Source organism: Giraffa tippelskirchi, chromosome 8 (assembly GCF_054371585.1).
Source record: "Giraffa tippelskirchi isolate mGirTip1 chromosome 8, T2T-mGirTip1v1.2.pri, whole genome shotgun sequence".
Lineage (NCBI taxonomy): Eukaryota > Metazoa > Chordata > Mammalia > Artiodactyla > Giraffidae > Giraffa > Giraffa tippelskirchi.
Genome location: NC_137282.1, coordinates 7,285,660 through 7,298,257, shown reverse-complemented (window position 1 = coordinate 7,298,257; position 12,598 = coordinate 7,285,660). Strand labels below are relative to the sequence as shown.

At 50.3% G+C, this 12,598-nt stretch overlaps 1 protein-coding gene across 7 annotated transcripts in view; it reads left to right on the top strand.

The window, feature by feature from the left end:
- Window positions 1–12,598, top strand: part of CSGALNACT1 (chondroitin sulfate N-acetylgalactosaminyltransferase 1) — a 323,001-nt gene that overhangs the window by 43,822 nt on the left and 266,581 nt on the right. The window contains exon 2 of one of the 7 annotated variants that reach the window (XM_081524360.1): window positions 60–210. The exons of the other annotated variants lie outside the window; for them this stretch is intronic. The gene's annotated coding sequence lies outside the window, so the exon portion shown is untranslated. The remainder of the gene's footprint in view (window positions 1–59; window positions 211–12,598) is intronic. 7 annotated transcript variants of the gene reach the window in all.

Sequence of the window (12,598 nt, the reverse complement as noted above, 5' to 3'; positions counted from 1 at the left end):
TCTGTCCATGGGATTCTACAGGCAAGACTACTAGAGTGGGTTGCCTTTGCCTTCTCCAGGTGGTCTTCCTGGCCCAGGGACCACACCCAGGTCTCCTGCATTGCAGACGGATTCTTTAGCACCTGCGCCACCAGGGAAGCTTCGTCTGACCAGATCCTTTCCTCAGGGGTGGGGAGATCACATACAGGTGATGAAAGAGGCTCAGAGCAGGTAAGTAATGCGGCTGATAAATTAGGATGTTGGGATTAACAGACACATGCCGCTGCTGCTAAGTCGCTTCCGTCGTGTCTGACTCTTTGCGATCCCATGAACTGCAGCACGCCAGGCCTCCCTGTGCATCACCAACTCCTGGAGTCAACCCAAACCCATGTCCATTGAGTCGGTGATGCCATCCAGCTATCTCATCCTCTGCCGTCCCCTTCTCCTCCTGCCCTCAATCTTTCCCAGCATCAGGATCTTTTCCAATGAGTCAGCTCCTTGCATCGGGTGGCCAAAGTATTAGAGATTCAGCTTCAACATCAGTCCTTCCAATAAACACCCAGGACTGATCTCCTTTAGGATGGACTGGTTGGATCTCCTTGCAGTCCAAGGGACTCTCAACAGTCTTCTCCAACACCACAGTTCAAAAGCATCAATTCTTCGGCACTCAGCTTTCTTTATACTCCAACTCTCACATCCATACATGACCACTGGAAAAACCATAGCCTTGACTAGATGGACCTTTGTGGGCAAAGTATTGTCTCTGCTTTTTAATATGCTGTCTAGGTTGGTCATAACTTTCCTTCCAAGGAGTAAGTGTCTTTTATTTTATTTATTTATTTTGTTTTGTTTTGTTTTTTTTCAGTTCTACCAGTTTATTGCTACCAACCCATCTCCCTCCACCCTCATGCACGCGTGCTCAGTCATGTAACCCCATGGACTGCAGCCCCCCAGGCTCCTCTCTCCATGGACTTTTCCAGGCAAGAATACTGGAGTGGGTTGCCATTTCCTTCTCCGTAAGTGTCTTTTAATTTCATGGCTGCAGTCACCATGTGCAGTGCTTTTGGAGCCCAGAAAAATAAAGTCAGACACACTACTTACATGTAAAATCCTGGAGAAGGGAATGGCACTCCACTCCAGTACTCTTGCCTGGAGAATCCCACGGGCGGAGGAGCCTGGCAGGCTACAGTCCATGGGGTCGCAAAGAGTCAGACACAACTGAGCGACTCACACACATACACGTAAAATAAATAATCCTCAAGGACCTACGGTATAGCTGTATAGACTGTACAGGGAACTCTGCTTAATGTTCTGTATAACCTAAATGGAAAAAGAGGCTGAAAAAGAAAATACATATATATCTGTGTGTGTAACTGAACCACTTTGCTATATACCTGGAACTAACGCAACATTGTAAATCCACTATACTCCAATATAAAATAAAAATTAAAAAAATAAAATTGAGGTAAAAAGTAATAGGTAAATAAGTAAATAGCGTGACCTTGTCCACATGGTGGTACAAGAGGACGGGGCTGGGTGCCCGCTTGGGCGCCGTGGTGGGGTTAGGGCCCTGGGCGCTCGCTGCCCCTCCACCCCATGCTGACGCTTTCCTGCGGCTCCTCTCTGGCTGACGGTGAGGACCGGGCGGCTTGGCTCTGCTCCACAGGGAACCCTCCCTCCTGGGTGAACTACTGCGGACCCTCATCACGGCTGACCATGAGTTTCAGGAAGAGATCCGAAAGCCTGGAGTCATCACGGATCAGTGCACCAGCATCTAAGCGCCTGACTAACAGAGGTGAAAATCCATCACCTGGATGGGCCTCTGTGCGGTGTGTGGGGGTGGGTGCTGCCCTGGTGCGGAGGCAGTGGGTGGAGGGTGGGTCATGGGTGCTGAATTGACTAGCTGGTTTCATAGCTTAGTGTGTGCGCTGCGCGTGTTCCTCTGCACGTAGAAACATTGGATCGTTCAGGCATTAAAACGTGAGAAATAAAACAGTCGTGAGATCGGTTACCATGACCTCGGGACTGGACTAACCTGCATTTCTCTGGTTCCACCTCCCGCCTTCTCCCCCAACTTTGTCCCTGTCTCTGCCAGCTCCTTGTCTTCGCTCACAATGGAGCTGCCGAGTGGTTTTGCTGTTTACTACGTTTAACAGAGTTTGAGGGTGGATTTTAAGTGATGTCAGTTAAACCTTTGATCCCCACCATCGATTTAATTTGAATGTGGCTCCTGAGGATGGTGACCACACGCTGGGCACCCAGGATGCCCTGGGGGGGTGTCTGCTGTCCCTGCACAGTTATCAGCAGTGGTGCCCTCACTCTCCAATGTGTGCCCCCTTGGATGATAAGTTACAGAGGCCGCCTTCTCCAGAACGAGCTTCTCCCAACTTCCCGTGTTTGATGAGCGACTTGAAGTAAATGGTCTCCACCTCTGACGCCGCATCACTTACAGCGGTGCTGGTCCGGCTGTCATTCTCCCTGCTGCTGACCTACCCACAGGTATTGGTTGCTGTTCAGTCACTCAGGTGTGTCCGACTCTTTGCGACCTCATGAACTGCAGCACGCCAGGCTTCCCTGTCTTTCACCATCTCCCGGAGCTTGCTCCGACACATGTCCATTGAGTCAGTGATACCATCCAACCATCTTGTCCTCTGTTGTCCCCTTCTCCTCCTGCCATCAATCTTTCCCAGCATCAGGGTCTCTTCTAATGAATCAGCTCTTCGCATCAGGTGGCCAAGGTATCGGAGCTTCAGCTTCAGGGTCAGTCCTTCCAGTGAACATTCAGGACTGATTTCGTTGAAGATTGACTCGTTTGAGCTCCTTGTAGTCCAAGGACTCTCAGGAGTCTTCCCCAACACCACATGTCTTCCTCTAAATCAGGCAGCTTCATAGGAAATAATTAGTAAGCGGGTTGGCATCTGCAGTATTAACTAGGCCCCTTAGTTAGCATGCATGCTTAGTTGCTCAATCGTGGACTTAATCCGTGGACTCCTCTGTCCACGGGATTCTCCAGGCAAGGCTACTAGAGGGGGTTGCCATTTCCTTCTCCAGGGGATCTTTCCTACCCAGAGATTGAACCTGGGTCTCCTGCATTGCAGGTGGATTATTCACCCTCTGAGCCTCCAGGGAAGCCCTTAACTGGGATTCAGAGGTTGGCGCTGGCTCTGTGTAATTGTGCGTTTTGGACACACAACTGCCTGAGCTCTCAACCAAGCAAGGATTTCCTGCCTTCAGCAGCAGAATTTCCACCGGCAGTGCTGTGTTCTCAGATCCTGTTGAACCTCACGCTGCTTCTCCCTTGAGCTGCCTTCTGGATTTCCTGGCCTCGGATGGCTTTGGTCAGCGGATCAGAGAGGCCGCCTGCTCCTGTTGGCTGGACCCCTCGGCTCTGGGACAGCTTCCCCAGGGCCTCCCTGCAGGCCCCTTTCTCAGATATCCTGAGGGTCACGAGTTTCCCTTCTGTGATGTATTTTAGCCTGAGGACTGTCTGTGGTGTTGATTTTTGCTCAGATAGGATGTGGAGGGAAGTGACAGCCACCACACCAGGCCTTTGCTTGGCGTTGCCTTCGCCCCCCGCCGGGGGACCGCATCCTGGGGGGACCACACCCTGGGGGGATCTGGCCTCCAGACACCTGGGGTGCGGCCATAGACGTTTATTATCCCTGTGACAGCGATCCCCCTCCTTCCCTGGAGGCTAGAGACGTAAGAAAGAACTCTTCTGGGGGCCTGGTGGGCTTCAGACGAGGGACAGGCATCCCGAAGCCCCGCGTGAGGGACAGGCACCCCGAAGCCCCACGTGAGGGACAGGCACCCCGAAGCCCCGTGTGTTCCTCTCTGCCCCTGACTCTGGTGCCTGGGCTCACATTCCTGGCACCCTGAGTGGAGGCAGCCCCGACAGCTCTGGTGGGTGTGCTGGGGGGGTGGAGGACTGTCAGCCTCCCTCCCTCCCTCCCACAGTTTTCCTTTTAGGAAGTCAAATTTCCTTTGCGGATGTTGAGGAAAACGCTGGTCCCGACGAGAACGCAGATACGGCTGAGCCGGACTTTGGCTCACACTCTTGGCTATTTTGTGAAATCTGTTAGAACCGGAAACAGAATTCTTCCTAATTTAATTGGAGGGGTTCTGGGGATTCACTGGCAGACAAAGAAAGAGGGGCATAAACACCTCCCCCCCTACTGTGGTTTACTCGGTAAGGCCAGGTGTGATTTGGGGAGGAGAGGGATTAGATGTATTTTAAAATAAAAAACCAGCATTCGTGATGCTTTGGAAAACTCCATCTAAACCCGGCTTAGCTGGGGCTCCAGAAGCACGCAGCACTCAGGGGCACTTTGCTTCTCTCTCTGGCAGCATGTTCACTGGGTGATGTTTTCCAGGCCATGGGGGCGTGGGGGGGGAGGGGAGGAGAGAAGGGTGTGAAAGCGACCCACTGAATTGCCTAATTAACCATAAAATGCAGCCAATTTGGAGCATTTTCATTCTTCATTCAAAACCTTGAAAAGCTCTCCCAAGTACAGTACGGATGTTAGTCTGAGAGGCCAGAAAAGCACATCGGAATGGATGCTGCCCTCCAGGTGTGTGTGTGTGTGTGTGTGTATGTGTGTGTGTCTGTGTGTGTGTTAGTCGCTCAGTCGTGTTCGACGCTTTGTGACCCTATGGACTGTAGCCCGCCAGGCTCCTCTGTCTGTGGGATTCTCCAGGCAAGAATCTTGGAGTGGGTTGCCGTGCCCTCCTCCAGGGGCTCTTCCGGACCCAGGGATAGAACCTGGGTCCTCTGCATTGCAGGCAGATTCTTTACTGTCTGAGCCACCAGAGAAGTCTCCGCCCTCCAGGAGCCCCCAGCTACTGGGAGGATGCGCTGTCCAGATGCCCACACACCGTGTGTGTGACGTGAGGAATCTCACAGGGTTGGGAGGAGCGTCCAGGGTCCCGTGCGCAGAGGACCCTGCTGGCCGCCGTCACCCTGGGGAGAACTGCAGTCAGTCACAGCCAGAAGCCCCAGGCTTGGCTCTTGTGCATGTCTTGGTTTAGAACATGTGGTTTTGAATGATTGAATCTGATAACTTTTATCCATCAGTGAGACCTCCAGCCCCAGGAGGATGCTCTGTATTTGACTGAACTTGGTTTTCCTGTGCAAGATGCTTTGCTGTGAGTGGTAATCAACCCTCCTGTTGGTCTCAGGGGAAGTGAGCCCCTTCTTAGGGTGTCCCGGCCTTGGGCCAGCTGCCTTCTGCATTTCCTTGACTTGGATGATTTTGGTCAGTGGGTCAGCAAGGCAGCAGCCTCTTGTTGGCCGGACCCCTCGGTGCTGGGAGAGCTTCCCTGGGGCCTCGCTCACCCCCCTTTCTCAGACATCCCGAGGGTTATGTGTTTCCCTTTCGTGGAGTATTTTTAGCTTGAAGACCATCCAAGGTGTTGATTTTGATCCGATGACAGGAAGGAAGTGGAAAGGATGCTCAGTGGGCAGGGGCCTGAGGAGGATGAGTCATGCAGGAAGAGATCCCGTCCTGGCCCTGCTCTGGGTGGGGGCTGCTGCCAGACTGGGCTCCCCTTGTTCTCTTAAGGGGAGACTCTGAAACCCAGAGTTTCCCTCCCCAGACAGATCTATGGCTGCTCAGCCCTTGTCTGGAAGGGAGCCACCACATGGCATGTGAGCCGTTCAACTTGGTCTTAAGGGTGAGGTCTGGGGCTGAAGGTGGAGCTGGGGGAAGGTGGGAGAGGACGTGCGTCCGTGTGCACGTGCCAGGGTCCCAGGTGGCAAAGCCCAGGTGAACGCAGGGCACACTGGAGGGCATGGAGTGTGGAGGGGGGAGGTGGGAAGGTGGGGGGAGTCTGGGAGCACAGGCAGGCCACGTGGACCACGGAAGGCTTGTGTGAAGGACTGTGATGAGATCAGAGGCGTTTTCAGGAGGTGAATCTTGCCATGGTGGAAGGGGGTGAGGAGGGACTTCTGGAGGAGACCGTGGTCATGGTCTAAGCGGGATTCAAGGCAACACGTAAAGCGGCTGTGAAACTGGTCGAGTGCTTTGTGAGACTTACAGGGATCTCAGTTCTTGCAGGAAACAGTGTCTCAGAGGAGTAATTTAGGGGGTGACTTGAGATAAGAATTTTCCTTCATGAATCAGCAAAGTTTCTTGAAGATTAATGTATCTGTGGAGGTTACTTTGTGCAGTGTATGTTAGTATGTCGTGTGTGATATTATTGTCTTGTCGAAAGCATGTACTGTGGATTCAGAGCCCAGCCTCCAGCTTATTAGCTTCGAGACCTTGGGTGAACTACGTTAGCCTTCCTGTGCTTCAGTGCCTGCTCCCTCACAAAGGTTAATATCACCATCATCTGTAACATTTATAATATTTAGAAAAAATGTCTTATCACCGAGATACAGGATCTTTTTGGGAGCCTATGTATTCCCCTTTAAGAACTGCCTTCGGTGGAGAGTTAACAGACACTCTATCTCACCGTGATCTTAAACTCCTAAGGGTTTATTTTCTTAACTAGAAGGCTACTGGTAGACAGTTGCTGACACTGCTTTGATGTCCTCAGGACACCTGAGAGTCTCTTGGCCTCCCTCCTTCACGGGCTCAAGAAGGCTGCTGCCACTCAAGCCATCATGTCTGTCTCAGTGAAGGACAAAGAATGAAGGGGGAAGGTCAGAAGGGTACCTGCAGGTTCAGTAAGCTAGAAACCCTGTCTAACGACTTCCAGTAATGTCTTATTGGCAATCTCTATCTTCAGGGGATTTGGGGAAAGGTAATTTTCTCCAGGCACTTTGCTCCCCTCAAAAATACAGATGTTCTGTTGCTAAGAAAAAAAAGAAGGGTGGATATTGTATGGGCAACTGATGGTCTCTGCCACAGTGGGACCTCACTGCAAGAAAGCTGCCTCAAGGGCTTAAAATAATTTTGCCTGTTTCTGTGTTAGCAGTTGATCGCTGTCTCCCAAATGGACAGTTTCTGGTAGTCTAATCAGTTAAGTTTTTAGCATTTATAAGTTTTTGCTTGTAAGAAGTTTGTTCAAAATAGAAAAGGCAATTACAGAAAGAGATGGGAACATAGGCTGTTTTTAAGCTCAATTAATTGTCAGTACAGGTGTAGGGGGGAGTTGTAGTTTTTACCTAAAATCCACTCTGTGGGTTGAATAACGAACGATGCTCTCTGACTAATGGTGAGGAATCTTTGTTATCTGGTCAATCCCCTGCCTATCATATTTCTATACTATAGTCAGGCTGACGGTGACATAGAAGCACTTCAAATATCATAGGAGATACAAAGAAGGAAGGTAATTGGCCTGATTCTGTAGATAAGAAAGACTATCAGGCAAGAGTTACACATAAAGAGGGACCATGGCAGTGAGTTATAAGGACCTGCCTAACCTCAAGGCTGAGTCAGAGTTGAAAGCAGGTCCGTGAGCCCAGTTTAGAAAGACACACGTCTGGAAATAGGAGGTTTCAGCTCTAGGCTCAGAGCTGCAGTAACTGATTTATATAACTGAAAAAATAACCTAAGGACTTCCCTGGTGGTCCAGGGGTTCAGAATCCACCTGCCAATGCAGAGGACATGGGTTCAGTCCCTGGTCCAGAAGGATCCCACATGCCGAGGGGTCATGAAGCCCGTGTGCCTCAGCTGCTGAGCGCTCAAGCCCTAGAACTGCAAGAGAAAGGCTGAACACAGCAACTGGAGAGTAGCCCCTGCTTGTGGCCACCAGAGAATGCGCACACAGCAACGAAGACCCAGCACGGCCCCCAAAATAAAAACAAATAAATGAAAATGTTTAAAATAACTTAGGCCATTTGTGCAGTGGTGAAGTACTCGTAACATAAACTTCACCGCCTTAACCATTTCCGAGTGGGCGGTTCGGTGGCACCGAGGGCATTCAGATGGAGTCACCATCACCACCATCGTCTGCAGAACTGTCTCATCTTCTCCGACTGAAGCCCTGTATCTGTTAAACAACACCTCCTCCTTCCCTGCCCCACCCCAGCCCGAGGCAACCTGCCTTCTCCTTTGTCTCTGTCATCTTGACGGTTTCAGTTAGCTCAGATAACTGGCATCATACAGCGTGTGTCCGTTTGTGAGTGCCTTCCTGCACCAGGAATAGTGTCTTCAGGATTCATCCACGGTGCAGCCCGAGTTCAAACCTCCTTTCCTTATAGAGGCTGAGTAATACTCCATTTTTTGCCTACCCCACATTTTATCAGTTCATTTGTCGATGGACACTGGGGTTGCTTCCACCTTTTGGCTGTTACAAATAGTGATACTGTGAACATAAAGTCTGCAAATATTTCTTTGAGACTCTGCTGTTGATTCTCTTGGGTATATATCCTGAAGTAGAATTGCTGGATCTGTTTTTAATTTCTGAAGCACAGCCATACTGTTTTCCATGGTGGCTCCACTATTCTGCATTCCCGCCAGCGACCCACAAAGGTAGTCGTTTCTCCGCATCCTCAGCAACACTTGTATTCTGTATATTTGATGGTAGCCATCCTAAGAGGAGTGAGGTGTGAGCAGTGCTTCCAGTTAACTTCCTTTTGAATCACTGCTTCTCTGCTTAATCCTCCGGCGAGTTACTCTGAGAGCTTCAATTTCATTTTCCACGCAACATAAATGCGGAGTGGAGGGGTCGGATGGATATTGATGAGATAAAGCCCATTCAGATATTCATTTTTCAGCCCTGCTGCTGCTGCTAAGTCGCTTCAGTCATGTCTGACTCTGTGCGACCCCATAAACCGCAGCCCACCAGGCTCCCCTGTCCCTGGGATTCTCCAGGCAAGAACACTGGAGTGGGTTGCCATTTCCTTCTCCAGTGCATGAAAGTGAAAAGTGAAAGTGAAGTCGCTCAGTCGTGTCTGACTCTTAGTGACCCCATGGACTGCAGCCTACCAGGCTCCTCCATCCATGGGATTTCCCAGGCAAGAGTACTGGAGTGGGATGCCGTTGCCTTCTCCTCTAGTTGAGGGACTTCAGGCAAATATCTGGCTCTTTATCTGTAAAGAAAGGCGTAACTGTGGGCACCTCAGCGGACTAGACACTTACACTCACCTCTCCCTAGCTCCTCACAACAGCCTGAAGTTTCTTCCCAGCTTTACTGAGATGGTGTTGACATGCAACACATGCAGGTTTAAGGCTACAGTGTGGTGACCGATACAGCTGCACGCTGCGACGTTCGCCGCAGTCAGACTAGCTAACGCCTCCTTCCCCTCAGATTGCTATTCTTCTGTTACAACGTTTAAGATCCACTCTCTTGACAATTTTAGAATAAAGCATACAGTCAGTTATAGTCACCGTCCCTGGAATGTATGCATCTTACGTTTGGAGTTTGGGAGTTTGTACCTTTGAGCACCATCTCCCTATCGCACCCCCCACCGGTCCCTGGCAATCACTATTATACGCTCTGTTTCTCTGAGTTTGACTTTTAAAATTCTGTGTATGAGTGAGAACATAAGGTACTTAATGTCTTTGGCCCATTTCCCTCAGCACAACTCCCTCAAGGGCCGTCCACGCTGTGGCAAATGGCAGCCCTTCCTTCTTGCTCATGCTGACTAAGGTCCGCTTGTCTGTATCTGCACACGTGACCCTTTAGGCTCGTGTCCACTCCTCCCCAATGGATGCTTAGGCCGTGTCCGCATCTTGACTGTGGTGAGTAATCCTGCACCGAGCCTGGGAGGCAGCTGTCTCTTCAAGACACCGGCTTCATCTCCTTCGAATAAATGCCGGGAAGTGGGATTCCCACTGCCCCCTTCCGCTGCCACCCGTGACCGCCCATGCTCCCCTTGCGCCTGGCAGATTCAGGCTGCTCTCAGCTCTCTCGTGGGGGCGCTGCTCCCCAAGTCTGGACAGCTCGGGGCCTCTGAGCCTTCTCAGCCTCTGGCCGTGTTTTCCGCTCTGTTTGTGATCTTCGTCCTGGCTTCCTGGGACACCGCTTCCCTCTGGTTTCGCGTGTCCTTTAGAGAGTCCTCTTTGAGCACCCTCTCTCTCCCCTCCTCCTAGTCCTCCTCACTTTCTCCAGGGGGGCGGGCAGGGGGCACCCTCACCATGCATTTTCAGATGACCCTTGGGTCTGTATGTCTGGACCTCACTTTCTGAACTCCAGGCCCCTCTTTACAGCTCCCTCCTGTGGTCCTTCTGGTCAGTGGGTCCCCAGGTGAGCTCCTTATCCCTTCTCCACTGGCCTGGCCCCGGTGAGAGCCTGGAGAATTGCCTTGCAGAGTATGGTCACCCCCCGCCCCGCGGCCCCAGGGGCTCACCTGAGTCACTGCTGTGTCCGGACCCCTCTCTGTGTTCCTCCTCCTCCCCTGGAGCTCCCATCAGGCCATCAGTCAGCCCCTCCATCCCCCTTTTTCCGAGGCCAGCGATCTGGCTGTCACTGGGGACTCCCTGTTGTCCCTCTCCCCATGACCCACTGAGGCTCCCTGAGCTCCCGCATCCTCACCTCTACATCCTCACCACCGCTTCCTTTTTTGGGCTGTGGTCACCTCTCCTTGTCACTGTTGTCTTAGCCCTGTTCAGTCGCTCTGTCCCCATCCTGGCTTCCCTGGTGGCTCAGCAGTAGAGAATGCCTGCCAATGCAAGAGCCCTGAGTTTGATCCCTGGGTTGGGAAGATCCCCTGGAGGAGGAAATGGCAAACTGCAGCAGTATTCTTGCCTGGAAAACCCCATAGACAGAGGAGCCTGGTGGGCTACAGTCCATGGGGTCGCAGCGTCAAACACGACTGAGCAACTGACACTTCACTTCACCTGCCCCCTCCTAGGCATCCTCCACTCTGCCACTAGACCCTCTGGTGCTGCTGCCCGCAGCTGCTTAGAACTCGTGCCCCCTGGCTCGGAGATCAAGACCAGTTCCTGTGAATGGCACACGCAAGCCTCTGCCATCTCTTCCCACTGTCCTCACCTCCTGCCCACCAACCCCTTCCCTTCTGAGCTACAGCAAAGCACTCAGGGTTGCTTTTCATGCTGGTGTGTGTTTGGATGTGTTTTTCTCTGCTGGAAATTCTCTCCCCACCTTGTCTTACTGGGAAATTCCCGCTCACCCTTTGTGACACAGCTCCATCCTCGTGGCCTCTGTCGTAAGGAGAGCGGTCAGCACTTGTGTGCTCATTCTGCGTGCTCCGTCACTGCCATACATCCTCTGCAGGAATTAATTTGCTGAGTCCTCAAAACAGCCTGTAGGGTCACCACCAATATTATCACCCTCATTTCACAGCTGGGAAGCGGGCACAGAGGGTAAGTGTCGTGCTCAGGGTCACACTGCTGGCCCAAGGGTCACACTGCTGGCCCAAGGCTGGTAGCAATCTGAGGACAGGCAGTCTCACCCTAGACTTCAGGCTCTGAACCACTGGGGCAGCGCTGGCTGCATCAGACAGAGGCGGCCGCTCGCCCTTGGGCTGCTCCGCCCCCGCCCGACTCACACACATCTCTGTGATGGCATTCGGTACGCTCTCTTGCAAGTACTCAGGGAGCCCTTAGTCCCGTTTATGTCTTTGGCACACAGCAATCAGAGAAGAAAAAGAAACAAAAGGAATCCAAATTGGAAAGGAAGAAGTAAAGCTGCCACTGTTTGCAGATGACATGATATGTAGAAAATCCTAAAGATACCACCAAAAAACTGCTAGAGCTCATCAATGAATTTGATAAAGTCACAGGATACAAAATTAATAGAACTCTGTTGTGTTTCCATACACTGTTATGAAATATCAGACAGAAATTAAGGGAACAATCCTATTTACCATACCATCAAAAAGAATAAAATACCCATGAATAAACCTACCTAAGGAGGCAAAAGACCTATACTCCAAAAACTGTAAGACACTATGAAAGAAACCAAAGATCACATAAACAGATAGAGGCATATATCATGTTCTGGGGTTGGAAGAATCAATATTGTCAAAATGACTATACTACCCAAGGCAACCTACAGATTCAGTGCATTTCCAATCAAATTACCAATGACATTTTTCACAGAACTGGAACAAAAAAAATTAAAATTTGTATGGAAACTCAAAAAACCCTGAATAGTCAAAACAGTCCTGAGAAAGAACAGAACTGGAAGAATCATACTCCCTGACTTCAGACTATACTATAAAGCTTCAGTCATCAGAACAGTATGGTTATTGCCACAAAAACAGACACATAGATCAGTGGAACAAGGTAGAAAGCCCAGATATAAACCCATTAACTTATGGTAATTAATTTACAACAAAGGAGGAAGGAATATGCAACGGAGAAAAGACAATCTCTTTAATAAGTGTGCTGGGAAAACTGGACAGCTCCATGTAGAAGAAGTTTTGAACACTCTCTAACATCATATACAAAAATAAACTCAAAATGGATTAAAGACCTAAATGTTAAGACCAGATACTATGTAACTCCTTGAGGAAAGCAAAGGCAGAACACTCTTTGACATAAATCACAGCAATATTTTTGGATCTGTCTCCTACAGTAATGGAAACAAAAGCAGAAATAAGCAAATAGGACCCAATTAAATTTAAAAGCTTTTGCACAGCAAAGAAAACCATAAACAAATCAAAAAGACAATCTATGGAATGGGAGAAAATATTTGCAAATGATGCAACTGGAAGAGTTTAATCTCCAGAATACACAAACAGCTTATACAGCTCAATATCAAG